This window comes from Strix uralensis, chromosome 5 (assembly GCF_047716275.1).
Source record: "Strix uralensis isolate ZFMK-TIS-50842 chromosome 5, bStrUra1, whole genome shotgun sequence".
Taxonomy (NCBI): Eukaryota; Metazoa; Chordata; class Aves; order Strigiformes; family Strigidae; genus Strix; species Strix uralensis.
Window position 1 is genome coordinate 9838631 of NC_133976.1, and position 25387 is coordinate 9864017.

The 25387-nt window shown below is 37.7% G+C and overlaps 1 protein-coding gene across 4 annotated transcripts in view; it reads left to right on the forward strand.

Moving 5' to 3' along the window:
• The window catches only part of SEMA3A (semaphorin 3A), a 338890-nt gene that overhangs the window by 82073 nt on the left and 231430 nt on the right, over window positions 1-25387 (forward strand). Inside the window, exon 2 of one of the 4 annotated variants that reach the window (XM_074869851.1) lies at window positions 14550-14620. The exons of the other annotated variants lie outside the window; for them this stretch is intronic. The gene's annotated coding sequence lies outside the window, so the exon portion shown is untranslated. The remainder of the gene's footprint in view (window positions 1-14549; window positions 14621-25387) is intronic. 4 annotated transcript variants of the gene reach the window in all.

Here is a 25387-nt window from a genome sequence, read left to right on the forward strand (position 1 = left end):
TGATCGTTCCCCTGTACTCATCACTAGTGAGGCCGCTCACTGCAAGAAAGACATTGAGGTGCTGGATAGTGTCCAAAGAGCAATGAAACTGGTGAAGGGTCTAAAACACAAGTCTTATAAGGAGCAGCTGAGGGAACTGGGGTTGTTTAGTCTGGAGAAAAGGAGGGAAGACCTTATCGCTCTCAACCACTACCTGGAAAGAGGTTGTAGCGAGGTGGGTGTCAGTCTCGTTTCTCAGGTAACAAGTGATAAGACAAGAGGAAATGCCCTCAAGTTGCTCCAGGGGAGGTTTAGATTGGATATTAGGAAAAATTTCTTCACCAGAAGGATCGTCAAACATTGGAACATGTTTCCCAGGGAAGCGGTTGAGCCATCATCCCTGGACATATTTAAAGGACATGTAGCTGTGGTGCTTAGGGACATGGTTTAGTGGTGGACTTGACTGTGTTAGGTTTATGATTGGACTAGATGATCTTAAAGGTCTTTTCCAACCTAAATGATGCTATGATTCTTTGTTCATTACCTGACCTATTTTCAACCAGAAATAATATCAAGATGAGGAGAAATGTGGGGAAGAATAAATTAGAAACCAAGGGATTAAATCATCCCTCCCCTACTTCAGACATTTCAAGAATACTCTGAAGACAGAAAAGCAGTTACTGGCAGGAGATTTCTGCTAATAATAAGAGATAGTTACCCCCAGAAGGGAACTCAGGTGGACTGAATGTCTGTGCTCATTGGTTACAGAAATTTCATTAGAAGACATGGATATCTATCTAAGGATAAGTGGAAGGCTAAATGCTTCATGACATGAGTCTGGATCATGGTTTCTTATGGGTCTGTGGCATGAAGAGTAGGACAAGCTGTTCTGGGATGACAGTTGAAGTAGTCCTTTTATGCGGTGTCAGCACATTAGCAAGAAATAAACATCTTATGTTCATTATTTTATTGCAGGAATTTTTGCAAAGTAAGCAGAATATTTTGTATGGCATAATGCATCCTACAACGTTCTTGCTTAGAACTGGCAGGACAGAGTCTGAGGAAGGATTTCATAGAATCATAGAATAGAATCATAGAATAGTTTAATCACCTAGTTCCAACACCCCTGCCATGGAAAGGGACACCTTCCACTAGATCAGGTTTCTCAAAAAAACTATTTGTTTTACTATGTCAGAAAGTCTGAGGCCTCAAAGGCTTGAAGCAAAGCTGTGTAATAATTTTTGAAGGAACTTCTGTGTTAGTCTCAGAGTGTGTTCCTCTCCACCAAGTGGTTACTAAACGTCTTAGGGGATGTGCAACTGAGTAAGAGCAGGATGCCTGTTCTCAGCTTGTGGAGCTGGCATATCATTTCTGCAATGACACAAATCCAGAAGGACCTTGGAGAAACTGAACATGAACATATATTTTAGGAATGACTGAGTGGGAGTAGGGTGTTTAACCACACCCACCCTCTGTATTTTAAGTCGTCAAGATGAAAACACCCAACACAAACAAAGAATGGGCCATGATATTCAAATAGTTCAGTGAAGATTTAGATTCCCTGAGTTTTATTTCAAGCTGACAGACCAACAAATTCCTACCAGCTTGTGAGCTCAAGCAATAAAAACTCCACTCCCACAACAGGCAGATGCTTGGTAGTGATGCTTGCTTCTTCCATTATTCTTAAACTTCAATCGTTTCAGGCACAAACAAGTTCCCTGTATTGCAAATGACTGCATTTAGTAACAATAGCCCAGTCTCAATATTGTAAAGGTAACTGTGGTACACATACAGCTGCTGTTACGGCTCTTGACTTGACCACTTGCTGCAGGGTTTGGTGTTCTCATTCTGAGGCCCCATGACTCAAAGCACCTCAAGTAAACTGAGATCATTTCATGGGGCTCCGTGAAGACTGAATGTCTGACCTTCATCTCCAAGTTGCTGATGAGGATTTCATCACCTCTCTGTGCCACACAAGGCGCATCCACTCTCTGACTACATTCACATCCAATCAACAGGTGACTGTCAAGGCTGAGCTCTGTATATTGCAGGGTAAGGTCTGCAGAGATGCTTTTTCTTTTTTGAGAGAAATTACCCTGTGTTTAACTGTGTAGCTCTCAGCATGGGCAGAGAGGGAAGGACAGAGCATAAGATTATTTAAAGTGAGGCTGCCATCAGATATGTGTTCATTGCCAGAGCATGTCAGTAAGGATTATGCACTTTTAGCACAGCAGTATGCACAGCTGCTTGGACAAACCATTGTCCCATCTATGGCTTTTGGGAGAGATGTGGAGAACTCCATCAGGGGAAATAAACATCTGCAGCTTTCAGTGAGGAAGTGTGTCTCTTGTTTAAACTCTCCTAACCTTAGCTGAGCTTTGATTTCAGCCTTGATCAGTTGGCTCTGATATTTTGCTTAGCAGACCAAGAAGCTGATTTCTTTAGGATTCCTCTTTTGGAAGACCTTATCCTCAGCTGAGCTGAAATTAGCATTTGAAATCTAGTTTTATAAATCCAAAATAACAGAGATTTTCCAACTTATCTGCAATGGTGAAGCTTGCAAGAAAAATGTTTCTTTGTGCAGAGCTCCTATTGCCAGACAATTTTTACTGACTTTGCTACCCCAAAAGTCATTTATCCAGGAAAGTATATTCATTGACACAAAGAAGACCAGAAAATAGACATTATATACTCTACATCATCACATAGATCTATATTATAGCTAATTTTAATATTCAGTTTCTGCTGAACAGAGGAAGAAGTTGATTAGGTAGTAGAATGAGACACACTAGAAATACTGGTTCTTCTTGTGTTTCAACCAATAACAGGTTTCAGCAGGGAAAGGTGAAATAAGTCAATCAGCTGTTTACTTTCTGATTCCTTTAGAAGAAAGCAAAATGCATCTGTGTGTTAGTGGTTAAGTCACCAGAGACTTTGCTATTCAAACAATATCAACATAAAGAACAAATAGGCTAAGAACCAGACATTGTAGTTTGTTTCTTTATTTTTATATTATCTCTTTCTTTGACAACTGCATAGCTACACCCAGAAAAGTAGTAATTATATCCTGAACCCAAAGAGGTCCATCATAGCATGAAAATGTTGTGACATCATAGTCCTTGGTTAAGGAAATTATAATGATGGCAGAGGTTAAAGCCACAGCGTAAGACAGGCAAGAGAAGAGAAGAGCTTGAGAGGACAGTTTCTTGCTCAAAAAGCACAAAACTTTTCCATTTCAAGGGACAATTGTCAAAAGGTAAGTCACCTTGCTTTTACAATGCTTCTTTGCATGGGGATGTTTTTGCAAACGTTTTTTAGTTATTGTAGGTTTAAAACCACTCATGGATGAGGTGGAAGAGAGGAAATAATGAGAAACAAATTCAGTGGAAAAACAAGTGTTGATGGTGTGACTAGGCAATGAAGTAAATTTATGAACTGACTTGATCATGGATATTAGCACCTCCTTTCCTTCCAGTGTGAGTCAGAGTGAACATAAACATCACATCTATGTGGAAAAATGTACCCCTGTGGAAAAAAAAAAAAAAAAAAAAAAAAAAAAGAAAAAGAAAGAAAAAAACCCACATTAAAAACCCTTGATTTTTTTTTCAATTTTTTGTAATTGTTTTGATGTTTACTAAACAAAAATAACCTAGTTGCAATAGCTGTCCCATATCTGTTCAGACTAGGAGAAGAAATAAATGAGCACTAAGCATAGTGTGTGACACACCAATAAATTTCTCAGTTAAATGCCACTAAGGTATTAGGATTATTGTTTCTGTTAAGATATCAGTGAGCCAGGATCCACCACGTTATGAATCATATTATGATAGGACAAAAACACTCACTGACTCACATTTTATTAACTTTTAACATTCTTGGACTGGTATAGGAAATGCTGTTCCTTACCAAACTTGAAGCAGTCTAACATTTTCAAAGGTAAATTCACATCTCATCCTTTTGGCTTTTCCTATGGAGAGAGGAACCAAAAAGAGAAGACAGCTTTGTGATGGTGGTAGTAATCCCCATTTGTCCTGAGATTTTCTAAGAGAGCCATTCATCAAACATTTCACCTTCAGAAATTATATGAAGTGACTGCTATTTCAATGATGAATTAGATATTTACTTTGCTTTTTATTTTAAAAGGAATAAATCTAATTTGGTAAGTTTCAAACACCAGTGAACATTGATCTTTTCACTATGAGTTCGTCAGCCAAATCTTAGATTTTGTTGTTTCAGCCATGTGTTCATTTCTTTGTGCAATATAACAATCTTGTTTTTGTAAGTTCATTGGACCTGGCAGATAACTTAGAGAGCTTGAATTCCAAAGCAGAGTCAAAATTTACTTTATACCCATGACTAATGTCAAATCTGAACTCTATCTAATAGAAACATTGAGTAACCTCATGTTAATCTCTTCTTGATGCCAGCTATGACTAGCTATAATAGCTGAGGTCAGATCACTATCCCTGATGTATATATTCTCCTCCCCCAGAGTTTTCTTTGGTAAGGAACTATACTGAGGAAGAATCCCACTTCTAGTTCAGGCTGGCCTGATACAATAAAATTAAAATACATTACACACACCCTGACATTTAAAAGTCCTTGACTCATGGCTGCAGGAATTCAACAGGGCTTAATTATTAAATTGGTAAACATTTATCCTCCAGATACTTTCATCTATACATATATTCTAAGATTTTCTTGATCAATTTTTAAAATATAAAAAGTAGATAGGCATGTGGACAGCAGAACATGCAATGGAAATTTTTTGTCATTATCTTAACCTGTATGAGGACTTCCCCCAAAATGTCTTCTTAGAAAGAGAACAAGCAGACCTAGCTATGACTAGATTTTCTTTTATAAGAGCAGAAAATTGTATGATGTAAATATTGTTTTTATTGTACAGATGTGCTGTAACAAAGAAAAATGCATGCAATATTACATTTTCCCTACTATAAAATGAAAAAAAAAAAAGTTACAATAAAAAAGTCTAATCCTTAGCCTGTGCTGTATGAACCTAAAGAAATGATAATCAACCTTGATGCGTGACTAAGGCACACATCTGTCTGTATGATTTATGACAGAACACAATCACAGAATAAAATGCTCCTTTTTTAAAAAATATCCTCCCTGTAAGAGGATATTTTGCTCTACAGTGAAGCATAGCATTTTTTGTTTTCATATTTTCTTTTCCACTAAGCTTTCTCAGTTATTATACATCTACAAGACCTGGTTTCTTAGCAGTCATTATAGAAATCCTTATCAGTCTCTCTGTATAGAGGCTCAGAGTTGTTATTAATGCAGATAAATGGTTTAACCTGTTTTATTTCTAAGGAATGCACAGGCTTCTTCTTAAATTATAATTCTGAATTAATTAATTCCTTTTTATTTCTATCCAAAAGATTAGTGTATGTAAATATAGCTAGATTTTTTTTATGATTATTATTTTTTTTTTTTTGTAATGCTCCTTAGGATTGACCAGGACATTTCTAAGGGCTAAAAAGAGTTGCAGTTTTATATCTATTTGATAAAATTTCCAATAAAAGTACCAGCCATAGCAAAGACAATATGGACAGTATCAGTGCTGGAATTTGATGGAGACCATCTAATTAAGCTAATGTAAGTTGTTGAATTATCACCAGCAGATTAATTTTCTTTAATACAAATGTAGACTGTGCTCAAAGCAGTAAGATTTTAGGTAAAACTTTGCATTTTTTTGTCCAGTGGTTTTGGTTATAAATACAGTATCACTTGAGTTAGAACAGAAGGGCTTGAAACATTTGCACTGAACTCAATGACAAAACTTCCACTATCTTCAAGTGTACATTACTAAGTTATTGAAGACTATGTTTTTCAATGGCCTAGAGTCTTATTATTGCCTTAATTTGAGATGAAGATCATGCGTGTGAGTTGAAACATCTTTTATTGATCACCAGTTAGTATCTCTGCAGTGCAGGGAATAACAGCATGGTAGCAGAATATTTCACTGAATTAAAGAAAACACACTCAGTGAAGAACTTAAAACAGTTGATCTTTTCATCAGTGTTGTCCTTTGTTTACAGTTGTAATGAATCACTTTCAAAGGTATATCTCGCCAAATCAATTTATGCTACTAGTGCTGGCTGGACCTGCTAAACTGGCTGGTGGGGAGTATTATGCAAGAGGCTCTGTGCAAAATTTCTGGATCCCTGCCTCAGAGAGGAAGCAAATTGTCCTTATGTATTTATCACATTTAATGACCTTTTCAGAAGGAAATCGCATGTCCTGTGACATCTATTGGCAGGAAATCTGACTTAATAAAGAAAGGGAAGGTCTTACATCAGTGAGAACAGGGTAGTCAATTAGTAATTCTACAGTCATGCCACAGTTATGTGATGACGTTTACGCAATAGTGCATTTAGATGGGCCTAGAGGAAGCTTAACAAGAGTAGGAGGCATGGAAGATGGATTCATTCACTGCCTCTGCTATAAGTCAGATACCTCATAGCATTACGTTATGTTAATCTACAGTTACATCTGCTTATGCATTTCTTTCATTCATCCTGGAACCTTTATCACAGAGTGATCAGAAATGTCATAAGCAGTTTTGCATATGGAAGAAATGTAGTTGCTCCACTTAATGGAATTTTATTAAGAAGGCATAAACCAAAAGAATTCAAAACAGAATATTTATCACAATAAATGATTTGTCTATATGACAGCACAAAATAAATGTTAAAAGACCTGATCAAAGCCAATCAAAGACAACAGTTTAGAAACTACTCTCCATTCTGCTAAAATCTGTAATATGGACTAGAAGGTTTCTACTTTTTCTTCTCCTCCAAATTCTAGTTTTTGTCAGTGTACTAAAATAGAATGAAATTTATACCAGAAAGACAACTCAATTTTTCGTGACTCTATTTTTGTCCCAAATACCAGAAAATTTAATCACCCCATCTTAAAAAGAGCAGAAATGGGTATATATCTATGTAATAAAGATGTAGCCAAAGACAGTAGTGCATGGTTGACAGGAAGCAGAAGCAAAGAATTTAAAAATATGAATCAGACACAGAATGCCAGATTCCACAAAGTACGCAATTGCTCAAGTGTAAGACTGGAGTTCTGCTAATGCCAGAACATCAAATATCTTGGACACCTCTGCTCTAGGGTAAAAGTCTATTCCAAAGCCTATTACGGTCCATTTAGACTCTCAGTTGATACAAGCAGCTTTCAGTTGTGCCTCACCTCCATAGCAATCTTGCTTCAACCAGTTCAAGGAGTGAAACTCTTTATAATTTAATTCACTTTGAATCAGATTTGGGAAACATATGGCATTTCAAATAACCAGTCTGAGAAGGACAGAATATAGATCCTGTTGGACTCAAATATGGCATCTTGCTCCTGTGCCTCTGGGACCCAAAAATAACCATTAGATACCTTTTCTTTTTTCTTTTTTTTTTTTTTTTTTTTTTTTTTTTTAGATGCAGCAACAGTATAAAACTCTGGTTTTATTTTCTTAGAAGACCACCCATGAGGTATTTTCCTTCACTTTCCAAAGCTGTTTTTCATTGGGAATAATATGGTTGCCCTTATGCATACCAGCCAGGAAAGGCTTTCATTAATAAGGCCAGTTCTGAAAATGCCTGTGTTCATTTTCATTGATAGTTTCAAAGACAGGAAAACGTTTCTACATCACTTTCCCTGTTGGTGAGATTCCAAAATTTTATGCACGCACGATAGTATCCATAATATAGCTTCTGAGAATGTTTATGACAACTGGAGACCACGAAACCCAAATAACAAGACTTGAATGTACTTTGTCCAAACACAAGCGGAGACTTTGCCTATCTGTGCGTCTAATTTCGAAAAGTCACATTTTCAGAAATAGACCCCTGGAGATGTCTTGGGGAGTAAAAATGATATTTACAATAACATGCCATTTCTCCATTAAAAGAATATTTTCTCTCAAATGCTATCACTCATCATACAATTATTATGTCTGGGATAAAGTTTATCTTTGTGCAGAACACAAAAATATGTTTTACATAACTTCAATCTGCTTGCTTATCTCAAGGCTTTGTGACAAACAGTTCTAGCACTGGGTCAAAGCCAAACATCACCTCTTAGGACAACTTTCTTATGCAAATATTGATGTAGAATGTCAATGAGGAATATCTTTATAAAAATGTATGCCCTCGCATTGCTAGCTGTGTGTACTTGATGAGATGCTATGATAGGATTCAAGTCAGGCATAGTTTTGAGATGAGCCTGTCTAAACATTTTTTTAGAGTGAGAAAAAAGACAGATCTTCAAAATTGCATTTGATTTAAAAAAAAACCAAAACAAAACCCAAAACCAAACCAAAACCAAAACGGTGACTCAGAGAAAGCTCAGAGATCTTAGGTTAAGGAAATTAAAATTATTTGAAATCTTCCTCTTGCCCGCTATAATTTTCAGATCTATATCTTGTTCCCAGTCAGCACTGGGATTCCTGTTACCTGGACAAACCCCCTTTCCTATTGCTGCCTCATGTTTTTTTTCTGCTTTTCTTAGGAGTCTCTGTCCTTAGACTCAAACTCAGTCTTCTTTTTCATGCTTCCTCTGTTGGCCCAGGGAGCCTCTCCCAGCTGGTGGCATGGATATGGACATCCGCATTTGGTCTCAAGGAAATACCATCCTTCCTTCCAGGGGGTCCTGTGTCAACTCAAGCTCAGTAGTTCAGACAGTGAGCTCATGGAATTATCTCTTACCTATCACTAAGACCTTTCTAGCATATATTGTATATATATCATATAATCATAGAGTGAAAAAAAAAAAAAGTTTAAACATGGAAGCATGAAGAGTTATTTCATCTGAATTTATTCCAAGTCTGCATAAGCCCATTAATCAAAATAGCTACCCAAACTAACATTTCATATGTGGAGAATTCCACAGACAAAGCTAACATAGTAAAGTGTACATGAAATATCTGCTTAACTTAAAATTGGTGTATGTTTGCAAATCTCATAGTTCAACATTTTATTTCCAAATTGGACTTTCAAGTGAGTAGAAGTTAATCATATCTACAAAAGCTCCCCCTCTGTTCTCCCTCTTCCTTTTGTAAGAAACAAAAAAATGAGCAAATTTTCCTATTACATTTTTTTTTGTTTTAATCGTAGGACATTTAACAGGGTGGTCTATTCCTTTCAATTCTAGAGCAGTTGTTCGGGGAGCAGGGAGGTAGGACTGGACTCAGTTGCCCATATTTGATTATCAGAGCCAGCTGGAAAGCAGTGAAATGGTGCCTATAAAGGACTGAGAAACCTCAGCTGTAAAACATAGCAGGAGGTAGTTTGGCTCCTGTGACTCACCCTGAAGTAGTGGGAGCATACAAGAAAAAGGAGTGAGGATCCTACAAATTGTTTAGTAAAGATTAGTCTTCCTTTCTACATGCATGTGTATATATACATGTGGGTGGGTGGGTTGGTCTTCACATCATTGTGTTTAAGCCATAAAATACTTGTTTGCGGAAAATGTCTAAAAGAGGTACAAGAATATTGTCAGTCCATCCTTGCCTGGAGAGGTGGACTAGTAAAGATGTTTAAAATCAGTGGTACTCGTTCTATTTATGACTGAGAGGTTTGGATTGGGCTTCACATGTACAAGAAAGAAATGCATGCACCTGCAATAAGAATTTCAGAAGGGATTAATAATGTTGGGTGCTTAAACTTTTGATGCCCCTCTTGAGAATCTTAAAAAAGCCTGATAATTTCTTTTTTTTTTTTAGTGTATTTTCTGTGATGCTAGAAAGTCAGCTTAAAAAGCAGGAAAAAACCCTTAATGATGAATCATTTAATTTATTTTATGATTTTGTGGCTTACAGATCTGGATCTTTTCTACATCTGAATTTAAAAAGCATAATCTCTTTAATACACAATTTTAATTGGAAACTTTAGTATGGAGAATGCTTTTCTGACCAGATGATAAAACTTTCAAAATACAGCTGTTGCCATATCTCTGGAAAGTGTTGATAGAACTTTAACAGAAGCATCATAATAATAATATTTTAATATCACACTAATTCTACTATAATTAAGAATATGCTTTGTTCAGCTGTTCTACGTTAAAGTCAATAGTTTAGTTATGGGCATATATATCACAGAAAAGAGAGAAACTTTGGATTTAAAGTGTTTTGAAACCAGTTATTTTTTTCTTTTTTTAGGAAAAAAGTATTGTCCAGAGGACTGGATTAGCAGGATATTCACAGAGCTAGTGCAGTGATTAATAAAGCTCTAGGAAAACTGGAGTGCTAAACTGTTTAATACTCCTAGGACACTCTCAGTTGTCTTCCCAAATAATTGGTGAGGATCAGATTAAGAAAAGATAAAATGCAAGAATCTGTAGAGGTAGCTTTTATGAGATCTGTCTCAGTTTAGAATCATAGAATCATAGAACGGTTTGGGTTGGAAGGGACTTTAAAGATCATCTAGTTCCAACCCCCCTGCCATGGACAAGGACACATTTCACTAGAGCAGGTTGTTCAAAGCCCCGTCCAACCTGGCCTTGAACACTTCCAGGGAGGGGGCAGCTACGACTTCTCTGGGCAACCTGTTCCAGTGCCTCACCACCCTCACAGGAAAGAATTTCTTCCTTACATCTAATCTAAGTCTACCCTCTTTCATTACCCCTTGTCCTATCACTACACTGCCGATAAAGAGTTCCTCCCTATCTCTCCTGTAGCCGCCTTTAGGTACTGAAAGACTGCAATAAGGTGTCCCCAGAGCTTTCTCTTCTCCAGGTTGAACAACCCCAACTCTCTCAGCCTGCCCTCATAAGGGAGGTGCTCCAGCCCCCTGATCATCTTCATGGTCTCCTCTGGACTTGCTCCAACAGGTTCATGTCTTTCTTGCGCTGGGGACCCCAGAGCTGGATGCAGTACTGCAGGTGGGGTCTCACAAAAGCAGAGTGGAGGGGAAGAATCACCTTCCTTGACATGCTAGCCACAACTTTCATGAAGCAGTCCAGGATACTGTTGGCTTTCTGGGCTGCAAGCGCACATTGCTTGCTCATATTCAGTTTTTCACCCACCAATAGCCACAAGTCCTTCTCTTCAGGGCTGCTCTCAATCCACTTATCACTCAGACTGTATTTGTGCTTGGGATTTCCCTGACCCATGTGCAGGACCTTGCACTTGGCCTTGTTGAACTTCATGGGGTTCGCAAAGGCTAACCTCTCCAGCCTGTCCAGGTGCCTCTGGATAGCACATCCCTTCCCTCCAGCATGTTGACCACACCACACAATTTGGTGCCACTGACAAACTTGCTGAGGGTGCACTCGATCCCACTGTCCATGTCACTGACAAAGATGTTAAATAGCGCCAGTCCCAAAACCCACCCCTGAGGAACAACACTTGTCACTGGTCTCCATTTGGACATCGAACCATTGACCACAACTCTTTGAGTGCAAACATCCAGCCAATTCTTTACTGACCGAGTTGTCTATCCATCAGATCCATGTATCTCCAATTTAGAGACAAGTATGTCAAATGCTTTGCACAGGTCCAGGTAGATGAAACCAGTTGCTCTTCCCTTATCCACCAGTGCTGTTACCTTGTTGTAGAAGAGTATTTTTTCAGGCATGATTTGCCCTTAGTGAAGCCATGTTGGCTGTCACCAACCACCTCCTTATTTTCCATGTGCCCTAGCATAGTTTCCAGGAGGATCTGCTCCATGATCTTGCCAGGCACAGAGGTGAGACTGACTGGCTTGTAGTTCCACTGGCCTTCCTTTTTCCCTTTTTAAAAATGGGTATTATGTTTCCCCTTTTCCAGTCAGCTGGGACTTCACCAGACTGCCATGATGGATAGTAGCTTAGCCACTTCATCTGTCAGTTCTCTCAGGACCCACGGATACATCTTATCAGGTCCCATGGACTTGTACATCTTCAGGTTCCATAGATGGTCTCAAACCTGATCTTCTCCTACACTGGGCAGTTCTTCACTCTCCCAGTCCCTGACGTTGCCTTCTGCTGCTCGGGCAGTGTGGCTGGAGCACTTGTTGGTGAAGACTGAAGCAAAAAAGGTGTTTAGTACCTCAGCTTTCTCCATATACTGGGTAACCAGATCTCACATTTCCTTCTGGAGAGGGTCCACATTTTCCCTAGTCTTCCTTTATCACCAACATACCTATAGAAGCTTTTCTTGTTGCTCTTGACATCCCTGGCCAGATTCAGTTCTATCAAGGCTTTGGCTTTCCTAACCTGATCCCTGGCTGCTCGGACAATTTCTCTGTATTCCTGTGAGGCTGCCTGTCCTTGCTTCCACCCTCTGTAGCCTTCCACTTTCTAGGTTTACTTTTGAAATGTTAGCCTCTACAGATCTAGGTCTGTTAGATTTGATGGGTTTGCATCAAGTTTCGGTCGTGTTACCATAGTTCATTGAAATGTCTTCTACTTCCTTCACTGGGCTTTGTTCAGGTTTTAACACAAGGCAGAGTAAGGCCTGAAATTTGTCTTTAGACTGAAAAGAAGAACACTAGGGGAAAAAATTTAAAAGTACCCCTGGAGAGCAAATCAGCAGCTATTATATAGCTTAAAAAAAAAGAAAAAAAAAAAAAAAAAAAGAAAAAAAGGCTTATTAACTTTGTTCCCTTTAGCAGATAAGGTAATTTATTTCATTTTAAAACATTGACAGTGTAGGTTACAGAAGATCAACTCTTGTATTTTTGAGATATTAAAACTTTTTTTCCTAATTATGTTAATTGTGCACGTTGGCTTCTGTTTGACAGCTGATGTGGACGAGTTCATAACACTGGTTTCTTCCACTGGATGAGGGGTTTTATCTGCCAGCTCTTTAGAACTAGAGACTAGACTGTCTTTCAGCAAACTTCTTGTAATACATTTATACAAGAAAAGTATCCTGTAATCTCATTTACTTCCTCCTTATTTTAAAAAAATGTTTAGCGTAGTTCCTTCTGTGTCAATCACATTTAGAAAGCCAGAGCACTTCAGTGAAACTGTAAATCATGATCCAAATATAATTTTTTTTTATATACTATACTTGCATGTAACAAGCAAGACCTTGCATAATTCTACGTGAGAATGTTACTAACTTATTTGCCAAGGAATGTTAGGCATTGTGCAAGCACATATTAAAACACAAGATGTATCCTCCAAATCTGTAGGGTCCTATAGCATCTGCTGTCAGATATATAACAGAATTAAACAACACAGTCCATGTGTTCCAAAAAGAAATCTTTAATTTTAAATGTTCAGTGAAATGAACCAACTGTAGACCAAACTGGGTTTAGTTCCATTTGGACTTGATCTTTCATGGATAAATTCCATACAGAAAGTATTGAAAACTATTTTTCTCTGATCATTCACAGCTCAGTCACTCTTTAGCCTCTCTTGATCCAGGGCATGCTCTAGGTCCCAGAGCAGGAAACTGCAGCCCAGGGTGTTCATGCTCATGTGACAGGCATCAGGCAGTGGTAAGTTTGTCATATTGCCAGCAGAAGTTATGTGCCAGTGCCTGGAAGGCCCACTTACATGAGCAAATTTCTTCTTAATGAGTTGTAGAAAGTCTTAAATATTTTTCATTTAGTTTGTTTTCTTTCACCTTTTCAGAGAAAAAAAACCCAACCAAACAAAACCCAAAACAAATAGAACAGACTGAATGGAGAAAGGGGGTTTCATGTAGTCTGAGGTTAGTGTAGGAAGATGAATTATCTGAGATTTTTAGGTGAAGAGAGTGAGGCTCCTTTACAGCTGAAGTTTAGTTAGGTGCTCTGAGCTACTCAAAATGAACTTGGTTTTCTAATCAACTTTCCTTGGCTGGAGTTAGCCTTTGTGGATGCCCACATATGTGTGTGAGTAGACTTATAAGTCCAAAAAGTGTAGTAGTTCTGTCTCACTCCTAAGCACAGGCAATCCGACATCTGTGTTACAGCATTCTGGCTAATGTAAGATCAGGTTCCCTGTGCTCTTGCTTGCTGTTTTTTTGCCATAGGGTTATTTATGCAATGCTCCACACCTGTGCTGTGTGCTATTCATACAGCACTGTAAAACTCCATGTCCCTTCTCCAAATAAATGTTCCCTCCCTCCCCTTTTCCGAAGCAAGATTAACTGAGTGGGCCAAAGTAAAACCATGCTATAATGTTTCAAGAAGTAAAACTTACTTGGTTCAATGTCTTATGTCTAGGCTTGCCTTTATAAGGAGATGTAACTTAATTCCAATAAAAATTGATGCATTTAGAAACTTGGAGGGGAGTGTTGGTTTGTTGGTTTTGTTTTTTTTTTTTTCTATTAATGAGACAATCCTAACAAACGGCAGTTGCAAACCAAGATGACTTCGCCTCATTACAGCAAAAAAGCTGATATTTTATATGAGCAATACGACTGCGTTTCATCACAAGCCCTCTGCCATGGACTTTCCCAAATTGTATTGAATTTAGAATGTTCCCTGTTATATAGTCAAGGTTTTGGATGCGTTAAAGCAATTCTATGGTAACTGATTATGTTCTTATTTACTTTTCAAAATAGGTAGGTAAACTTTTATGGGTTCTTCTGTAAATTAGCTGTATTTTTCAAATATAAAATTATTTTCCTCTAGGAGTATCAAAAGAAACATCAATCAAACTGGATAATTTTGTTTTGACCATTAAACACTTGTGGCTGTGTGAGGTAAGCTCTTTTTCTTTTTCTTTTCTGTATTTAAATAAGTTAAAGCTAACTGTTCATTCCTGTTTGTGTCCCAGTAATGAAGAATTCTGTATAGTGTTACTATGTTCCTTAAAGATCCTAATACTTTGAAATTTATGTAAAGGATTAGAATGATAGTTTTGATTAATTTTCTGTTAAAACCGCAGCTAGAAGTTCAGATAGACACAGCTGTTTTGATGGAGACCATGCTTATAATAAGGCATAGGTGCAGCCCAGGATGTGCTCTACAGTTCTGGTCCTTGATATGTGTCCTGACAACGTCATGCCTGCTTACTGAGGTGGGACCTGGCTCATTAGGATGCCATTCGTATGTTTCGCTTCTGTTTGGGAGATTTCGGTGGATGGACATGCCAAGGTCCTTCCCTCCAGGGGAGCTGGGAAGTGCAACTATGGTATTTCTGCCTCAGGGTCAGATGCATCCAGAGTGTGAATGTGTGATAGGACTGTAGGTACACTACAGCTCTGAACGGTAAATGCTGTTTTCACACCTGGTAGCCTTTTTGTTCTGGAGGAAGCAACATTTACAAGAGTTCACTCTTGCAAGTTAAACTCTTGGCTGGATATTTGCATGTCTGAAATTATTTCAGGTGTAAGAGCTCAGACACTGCATCTATGATTGATTTGAGAAGCATAGATCTTGAAGGTGAAAACTTCATATGGGAAAGGAAAACCATAAGGCCTTTTAATACCCTCACAAAACTTGTATTTATCTGGAGATTCATTACTGAATGCCCCTGTATTTTTTAATGTTCCTTTTTTAATAGGAATTGTGACTGACTATGGGGTAATTTCACTTCTGTGAACCCTGGAGTAATTATGATCACTATTCATATAGGTTTTTCTCACAGAGGTTGGCTTTGAGTACTAGTTTTATTTAGATGTTCTGAATTATTTTCTGGAGCAGCCTCTTTTACCTAATTACAGTGAGCTCATTGTACAGGTGAAACCTAATGGTAAATGGTATGAATACTTGTTTTGAGTCGCATCCTTCCAGTGCATGCTTTGGTGAAAAGACTAAAGCACTTCACCTCTTTTCTTAGAGAATTTTGTTTCTCACCCTATGTATCAGCTGGTGCATATGGAGCAAAGTGCACCAGGGTCTTCTCATATTCCTGTCTTTCCCTCTGGAGTTACATTCACAGTGGGGGAAAAAGGAGGGGACAATTCTCCCTCCCTTGCACGGCCAAGAAAGAGTTATGATAATTTAGCCCTAAGTGTTTAAGCCATGGTCCAGTGCTGCTGAATCTAACTGAGCTTGGCATCATTTGAAGGAGCTTGCTGAAGTGTGAAAGACATTGACGTGGCTATGATTAAAAAGTATTGAAAAATTATAGACCACACTGCAAGAGGCCCTTATTCAGGTGGATGAGGTCAAGGCAGGTTAACATACAAGGAACACTTTTGTAGTTGATGCTTGTGTACGTCAGGCAAAGACATATTAAGAGTTGTTTCATCAGGTGTATCCTCTCCTTCACTTTACTGACCAGACTACAATTGGCAGAACAAATTTTGCAGTAATAAAAGTTGATCCTGCTATTCATATTTTTAGAAGGCATTCTGCACTGGTAGGAGCCCTTCTCTGTACCTACTTCTTTCTGTTCTATGCCTTTAATGTAAGTTTTTATTCCTGGCTGAGAACCTGAGTAAAAACAGAGAAGAAAAATAGAGAATAGGGTATATGATGTAACCCAACAGAAAACACAGGTGACTAAAGTTCAAAAGGTATGATACATTTTAAGGAGGTTTCTCTTTCTTGAGCAACTGTTCCCATATTTTAATTGTGCCTATTAAAAATGTAATATAAAGGTTTTACTTTGGGTTCATTAAAAAGTAAAAGCAGTATGTTAGCAAGTGGCAAACTTCCAAGTTAAGTACACACTTTAAGATGGGATGAATGTCGTTTCCAACACTCTGGAACTATGATTGACCCCAATGTATAAATATTTTTTGATACTCAATAATATTTTAGTCACATTTTCATGGCTGTATCCCAGACTATAGATGAAAGCTAAGTATCTGTTTTCTTTTTTTGGCAAACAATGATGTCCTGATTTTTCCAATCTAAATTGCCCTCCAGGGCACTAATAAAACAAGTCATGGCTCACAAAGTAAATTTCCTGTGTACTAATTGAAAACGGTTTCAAATTTATTAGGGTTTCAGTCATCTTCCTAAGATCTAATGCTTCTGTTCACAGTGGTCAATATGACTGCTAATACATTTACCTGAAAGGTGAAAGAAGTATTAAAAGTAGTTCTCAGGTATTTTAAAATAGGGGTGGGAGATAAAAATAACAAAACCAGAAAACCACACATTTCGTATGGTTGAACGTGGTTTAAAACAGCATCTGAAACTGAGCACTCATTCTCGTGAAATATTTGGTTTTATTGTACTGCCAAAACCTTTCCTAAATGTGTTTCCAGACACTGGCTGTAACGCATGATCTACTAGACTTTGCTGGTAGACCTTGTTCTAAGATGGTAGAAAAGGCAGGAAAGCAACAACATTGATTTCTTCTTTTTGCTAGGTTTCTCTTTGTCCTGTATAAACTGCAGGAGATGGAGAGAAGGGCTGTTAAAAAGTTCCAACTTTCTCTCCCTTCAAACCACACTACAAAGAATTGTAAGCATTATGCAAACCATCCCCCAACAACCCACAGAGACGCTGCCTTCTGCTCTGTGCTTCCTCTCTCCAAAATATTGTACTGGGAGGGAGGGCACTTGTCAGATTTTCTGGCACCACATTTCATAGCAGAGTTCCTCTATCAAGAGAACCACAACCTCTTGTGCAGACTGAATTAATAATATGACAAAAGCATTTGGCCTCCATGTGGATGAGGGCTGGCTGGAAAACTGGAACTCTGGTTTCTGAAAGATTTCAGGGTTTGGGGTTTCGTTTTATTTTCTTCATCATGCTAAATCAAATTGTGTAAAGGAAAAACAGGATAGGGAAAAAAACAAAAACAACAAAAAAAAAACCCAGCCAAACCTCCAAACCCCTTTCTCCTTATTTTCTTAGTAATACTGATATGTGAATGCTCTAAAATAGCTCAATAGTTATGAAGATCATGTATGATTAAAAAGCAAAACAAACAAAACTCCTTTTCTCTCATGTCTCTGATAAATCCTGGAACAAAATCAGGGATTTTTTGTTGCTTTTATTGCAACTGTTTAGGTTTGTGAAAATACTTAAATAAGGGGCCAGAGTCCAGTTGACTTGATGGTGACAAAAGAATGAAATTTCTATGGAGGATCGTTCTATAACTCAGGGGATGTGGGAGACTGCAGTTCAGATCTCACTCTTTTTTTGGTTCATCTTGATCCCTCAAGAGGGAGATGGGGCAAAGCCCTGTTTGTGAAGTGTCTCTAAGGATGTCTCTCTGTGCTCTATATCCTTGAAGAGATACAGTCTTTCTGATTGATGTTCCACATTTATATAAATTATCTTCACTGAATCATGACACACATGCATTAATTCTCTGTTCTCATGTTTTGTCTAAGTAAAAGTACAGTCAAAGCAAATGTACTCCTTTGGAATATTCTATGATGAATATATCTGAGAAAACTTTAGAATAAAAATGTTCTTGAAAATTTAGTTTTCATTAGGAAAAAAGAAATAAAATGTTCTGATGAATCATAATTTTTGGATAGAAAGGGGTCTTTGCTGGAGAAGTCCCAAGCAGCTGTAATGCAGATGGCCTTTTCTCCATGTATATGTGCCCTGAAAGCTGCAGTTGAACAACAGCAGTCCTCATGAGATGTGTTCCAGCACTGGTTGTTTGCATGTGCTGTCGTACCTACTGTACTTTTCACCCACCCTGCCTTTCCCATTCCAACACAAGAAGAAACACTCAAAGTCTGCAATCCCTATTTTATTTAGCTCCAATTCTAAACATTGTGGTTTGGGCTTCTCTCTGCTTACAGAGGTATGTTCTCAACTAGTATACCTAAGGGGACTACATTAATATCTGCTAGCTATTTTATCCAGCCACAGTTTCTCTGTCAAGCCTCATGTTCGTGGCAAAGACAGCAGAAGACCAGATGAGCAACAGTTGCAATGCTATAAACTAATTCCCAGATGTAGAAAAGACTAGTTGTAATGGCTGTATCGTACATGTGGAAATTAAGTCTAAACATACTGCAGTCCCCATACACTTGTGAGCCAATTAAAATGTCAGTCATGACAGCAACATAGTAGATACTGTGTTTCTCCTTCTGTTCTCTTGTATGTATATCTTTTTGGTATGTTCATGATAGTTTATGAAAAGAAAAAAAGAAAGATCGCATAGATATTTCACCATCATAAGCTTTCTGCTATGCTTAGTACAATACTACACTTAATTCCAAGAACTTTAAGAGATATCCATTGAACTCCAGTAATTCTAATTTCTTTCAAATGATTTTAAGCAGTAGTTGCACTTTTTCAGTCTTACATACCAATATTGTCTTAATCAGCTGCAGTAGATAATTTATTATTTTACAAATGTTAGAATATAAAAATCCATGTGATATGCAGATACATCTTTTTTCTTGGCAGGATTGTACTCCAGAAAGTTGGAGTACGGAATCATGATGTGATTATTAAATCCATCAGTAGTCAGATAATGGTATAAATCTTGACAGCCATTCTATAGATTCTCCCAGATATGAACCTAGTTTTGAAGTCATAGCAAAAATGTCTTTTTATTCTAATGGACAGCTTATACAGAAATAACAACAGGTCTGATTTTCAGTTTTATTTCACATCAGTATGGGAGAGTAAAAGAGCTTCAAATTTAGCATGAATTATGTCTACTTTTGTACCATTTATAGTGATTGAAGAGTGTAAAGGTATTTGTTGGTTGGGGTTTTTTATCTTTAAAATACAGATAATTAAAACTGAGTCCTCTAATACAGGTTATTTTACATTCATCGGAGAAAGTAGCATTTTCAGTTCTTTTCAAATGTTGTTTCCTCATTGTCTTTCCTACTAGAAAGCAGTGCCGGGGTGGGGGTGGGGTGTGGGGGGGGTGGGGTTAGAACGTTATTTTAGAGGTCATTGAGGCTGTGAGAAGAAAGGGTCTCAGAATCATTGTCTTGCATACCACCATGCCTTGGTGAGAAGGGCTGTGGTATTCAGTGACAGGCTGATATCCTTCAGTGAAGTTTAGCTTTATAAGCAAGTTTGTATTTTCTTTGTCTCTAGAAGGGAAGTATTCTTGAACCAAAGCCATAGTCTCAGTTGCCCAACCTGGAGTTTTTTGAAAATGCTGGCAAATTAATGTTTTTCTTATACCAAAAAGTCAATGACTTCTGTTTCTGAGATTTATTCCATTTCTGTCACAAACTTTGATGCTTTATATTCTGGTTCCAAAGTAGTATCAAGTATCTGCCAGTCCTCACACAGTGTACATTTAAATACTTTCTTTCCCATGTAGGAGCTTTGATAAGCCAACATACATGGGCCTAAATCAAAAACAGCAAAAAAACCCCAACCCTATATTTGTGTAATGCAAAGGATGATTTAGTTTGGTTAGTGAGCAACAAACACTTGAGAAATCATTTCCTAGATTTAGCAGACTAAGGCTCAACTGTCTGTGTTCAGAAAAAGTTAAAGGCTGTGATTTCCCTCTCCCCTTCCATATTTTATCTTTGCATCACTTTACTGGTTTTCAAACAGGTATCTGCAAAATCAACCACATCCTTCCTGTATAATCCTTTTTATCGAGAATGTGATTCTGCAACTGCTTCTGAACTAGTGTGACCTTGAGGGAAGTAGTTTAGCGGGCCTTTGTTTCTGCTGTCTTTCATTACATTGTTGTTTTTCTCCTTCTTCCAGATGAGCTTCACTGCTTTTTGCTCTTCTCTTTGTTTAGGTCACATGGCTGGTCTGTAGTTTTGGGCTTATTTATATTTGGGGGTTTTTTGCCAGGATTTGAGCAATGGAAGGACAGAAATGCTAGTAAGAGTTGACTTTAATGTCCCAGATCACTATCTTGTGTACCATCATAGTCATTTGTGCTTGTTGGAAAGCAATTACAAGTACTTAGTGCATTTTGGTGGTATCCTCATACTTCCTGATAGGAGTTTATCATCTGTCACATTGGTTACTTTGTTGAAGGTCCTATCGGAAAGCTAGATTTACACACACATTGACTAAATCTCATTTCTGAATACTCTTTGAAATGGATGGGAAAATTACAATGACATTTAGCATTCTTAATAGCAGATGAGTTTGGTTTCATAGGTTTGGTCTCTAGTACCTTTTATAATTACTTAATTCGATTAGCTTCTTTAATATTATGAGATTCACTGAAGGAGAACTCCTGCTTAGATAAATAAAGAATAGAGCTTATCCCCAGATATCATAGAAAAATAGCTAGACACCACTTCAAAAGACTTCAGTACTTGGAAGCAACACTTAAGAATATTAAAAATTGCTCTGAGGTCACTAGTGCATCTCTGTTCCTCCAACACTTCTATTTGTTTCAGTGGGGTTCCAAATATTTTGGAATCTGAGTTACATACTAATGCTGATTAAGGAACTCTTAAGAAAATAAGCTATACCTTATCCTATTACTTTAGAGCTCTCACAACACATTTCCCCCAAGAAAAAAACACGCATCAATCCATCTAAATTTCAGAATAGCATTGCATATTTTAATGATATATTAGGCACAGTCAAAAATGGATTAAATAACCACAGGAAGAAGTATGCATTCCAATTTATAGCTTAAACTTCTATAAAGTTGCTCAGAAGACCTTCTGCTAGATTTATCTCACTATTGTGTTTCCTTTTGTCTCTGCATTCCTATGCTAGGAATTAGGCCTGAGAGGGAAAGCTATACTTTTAGCCTAGCCAGGGGCCAAGTACCCATCAGCCTATCTGAACATTCCTCTTCTGTTAAAGTCAAACCTCACTCTAACAGAAAATCTCAGCTATGTCCCAGGACAATGCTACTTCAAAGGTCAACATGTCATTCATGTCTAAACTTCAGGGACATAGTAAAACTGACATTTGAAACCACAAGCCACAATGTTTCCTTGGGATTTTTTTAACATGTAACCAGGAGTGGCTGCAAAGAGTCACAGTCAGAAATAAAACATGGACGCAATGAAGACAGAGGCGTGCAAAAGGAAAGCAAAAGCAAGGCAATTTATGCAAAGAAAAAATGTTTCTGAAATGCCAAAAGAATATTAGTTGCTATTCTGTTCTCAATATATGGTAGCTTGATTCAAGGGGGAAATATAGATTTTTAGGAATGTCAGCATGAAGATAAACATCACACTAGTAGGTCAAGGGGTTGAGGAAGAGGATATGTTCACCACATTTTCTGGCTTTCTGCCCTACTTATGAAGCTGAGCATAGTTGTACAACAAGTTATATGTGGTTATGATAATCATATTTAGAGACATATTGGCTATTTTGTTATTAAAAAAGTACATCTGTATCTCTCCAGGAGGAAATGCAGATTTGCTTCTGAGCTAGCTGACACAGCAAAATGGAAATCGGGACTGTCCCTTACTCAGCTGCACAAAGACTCTTTTCTCACTGCCTTCTATTTTGAGTCAGTGTAGGATGAACTTAATGGTTACTTAATTTGTGCTGACTGCTTTGAGGAAGAGCTTGGATAGGTCTGTATGACTTATTTTACTGAATTAGTGTTAAGTGCCTATTTTTTCCTTTTTCATTCTTTTTGTATAATTTCTTAGATTTACATGACTAATAATATAAAAAAAAATAGATATAAGTTTCCACGGTACTCTGATAGAACTTATTTATGTTGTACATTGCTGTACATTCTATCTTACCATGTAGAATATATGTTACATATAAATTTGTCAGGTCTGAAGAGGTATGTGCTTGGAATTCAATGCCATCAAATTTAGGGAGGGTTCAGACTGAGATACTTGTTTGTCCCAGAGAAGGCCTCTGTAATTTGACATAGGTCTGAGCTTTTTTTAAAATGGGATGTACCTATATTTGTTGTTTTGATTCTGTCTTTTCTGTTCTTCAGTTTGAAGTATGCTTGTGTAAGGTATTCTTTATGCACTCTCATCTCTACATATAGCCTTCCTTGGAAAGAAAAAAAAAATATCCACTTCTAATAATGAAAGTAATCTAGAACAGATTTATGAGGTAACCTGTGATTGCTTCTGCTATCCACTTTTAAAAGTTACATGGGCATCAAATCTTCCTTTTCCTGTTGTGCCCATTCTCTTGTTAAGACTTGTCTTTAAAATTACAAACTGGGAAATGTACTGCCTATAATTATGCACAATGATCAAAAAACAGTATATTTCTGCAGAAGCCTCTGTATCTTGTTCTGATATAGATGCTAAGTAACAATTTAGGAAAGCTTCACAAACAAATGAATACACATTCTCAACTCCCCTGTCAGTGAAGCACTGGCAGTCATTGATTTCCCTTTACCCTTCTTGTGTTCTGAATAGGAACAGGCAATTAAGCAATCTATGCTTTTTCATAAAGCCTATCTTCCCAGTTGGAGCACTGTGAAAGGAAGCTGTGAGGAATATAAAAATTAAGAAAAATAGGGGAAAGAGAGAGATATAAAGATTGATTTCTCTTCCCTTAGTGAGTGTTAGCAATTAGGTAAACTGATTTGCAGTGAGGTCATCAGTCACAATTGGAAGCTAATTTGAAAATGGATTAGCTTAGGAAGTAGCGATTTCTGCTCCATGAGTTTTAGCAGCAAGTGATTCAATTCTGTAACAGACCTCATAAACTGGCTGAGATCAATGCCTACCTAATGTGCTATTACGCACAGGGCATACTCCAGTGACAGCACGCACAGCTGTGGGTGGCTTCAGGGAGTTTCCCTGCCGGCTTTCCTCTGCTCCATACTCACTTTCCACAGGTGTGTTAGCTGATTATTTTGCCTAAGGGAATAAACAGTTTAGGAGAATTAGAACCAGTGAAACTGTTTCACCCTCTCTTGAGAATGAGCTTTTCAGGTCTGAGATCAGTGGCAGCAAGTGAGAAGGATTAGTTAGCACACCCTTATCATAGAAAAGGACCAGATCTGCTCTGTGAATGCAGGAGTCTACAACAGCACAATAGAGACTAATACATGAGCTCCATTTCCAGTGACAGAAGGACCTGATTCTGGTCGGAGTTTTGGACTGGGTGTGTACATAGAAGAAAGACCCTTTCTCCTGCCCTGTCCCCAGGTTTTACCTTTTCCCAAGAAGTCCCCAGTACCATTCCATCATCTTCTTTGAACTGCTTTGCCTTTGAAAATTAGGACTACAGCCATATTACCCTAGCTATCCTTCTTGGGTCCCCATCTTCTTTCCTAGCCCATGCAGGCTAAGGTCCAGCTGAGTTCCCCAGCTAGCCTGCTGCAGGTCCCTCCAGGTGGCACAGTGATTCAGGCAGGTTACAGAGACTGGAGCCTGCAACATCACACAGCCAGCCAAGCAGCTAATGGGTGGCCATCACCTGAATGAAGTTGTTCAGGCATTTACCTCCAATTACCTCTGATGAATATAGAGGTGTTCGTGTAGAAGCTCAAGTGAGAGACTGAATATGCTAATTTCCACCAACCCAGTGATAGTGACCAGTGATGGTTTGGAGGGACTCAGGTGCATGATTCAAGTAAACCTTGTTCAGGTGCATGTTCAAGTAAAGGCAAGATTGAAAGGTAGAGTTAAGGTCTTGCTGGAGTGAAACTTCTTAAAGAGTTGTGCATGTTATCAGTGGTAAGAATTCTGCAGTTTAAGATCAGGCTCAATTAATAAGCCTGGAGGAATATGGTTCTCTTGAGGTAAGAATTTTTAAGATTTTGGAGAACTTTCTGCTCTAAGCTTGGTCAAAAGCTTTGGGCTAATATATTTAGAATTTCATATTGGACGTCCAGCTAGATAAATTAAACATCTATGTTGTGATACTTCTATGGTGTTTCCTTGAAATAAATGTTGAGGGAATGTTTAGGGAATGGGGGCTTAGCTGTAGAAAAATAAATTTTTAAATGCAAATTTATCTTGAGAAAAAGGAGGGAATCTTTCATTAATGTCAACAATTCCAAAACTTAAAATTAACATCTATAAAAATCCCTTACTTATTTTCTGACAAAGACTTTTAACAATGTGATATTTCTAAACTGTAAAGATAAATCATGGTCATCACCTAGTTACTGAGCTGTAATACCAATATAAATTTGAAAGCAAAAACTGGATAATTAATTGAAGCAGGTAAAAGATTAGACTTCATGCCCTACTCCCAGGACATGTGCAATTTACGGTTACATTTTACAGTGGAATAGTCAAACACAATGCCAATACAAAATATTGAGACTTCTAAAATTAAGGCTCTGTTTACCTAGATACTTGTGGTTGTATGAATCACATAACCTCACATACAGCAATGAATCACATTCAAATTTCAGACCCTTAGCAGTTGCTAACACTTCTTTTTTCAAAACATTATTCAGAAAGATGCAATAGAAATCTTAGGATAAAATTTAAATTAAGTTCTTAGGATGATGAAACATTTCTATTGTCAGACATTAAACTCTTAGGAAGCTATCTGATTACAGTCTTTATTAAGGGTAATCGGACAACTATATGTATGTCTAGCATCTGGTCCCACATGTCCAAGCCCTTTTTCAAAGTGAAATTTCATCTGAAAAGTGACTTCGATGCATGTTAGAATTTTACTGGGTATTAATAACAAACAAACAAAATATCTGGAAAAACAGAGTTCATATTGTCTGTCTAAACCTTAAGAGT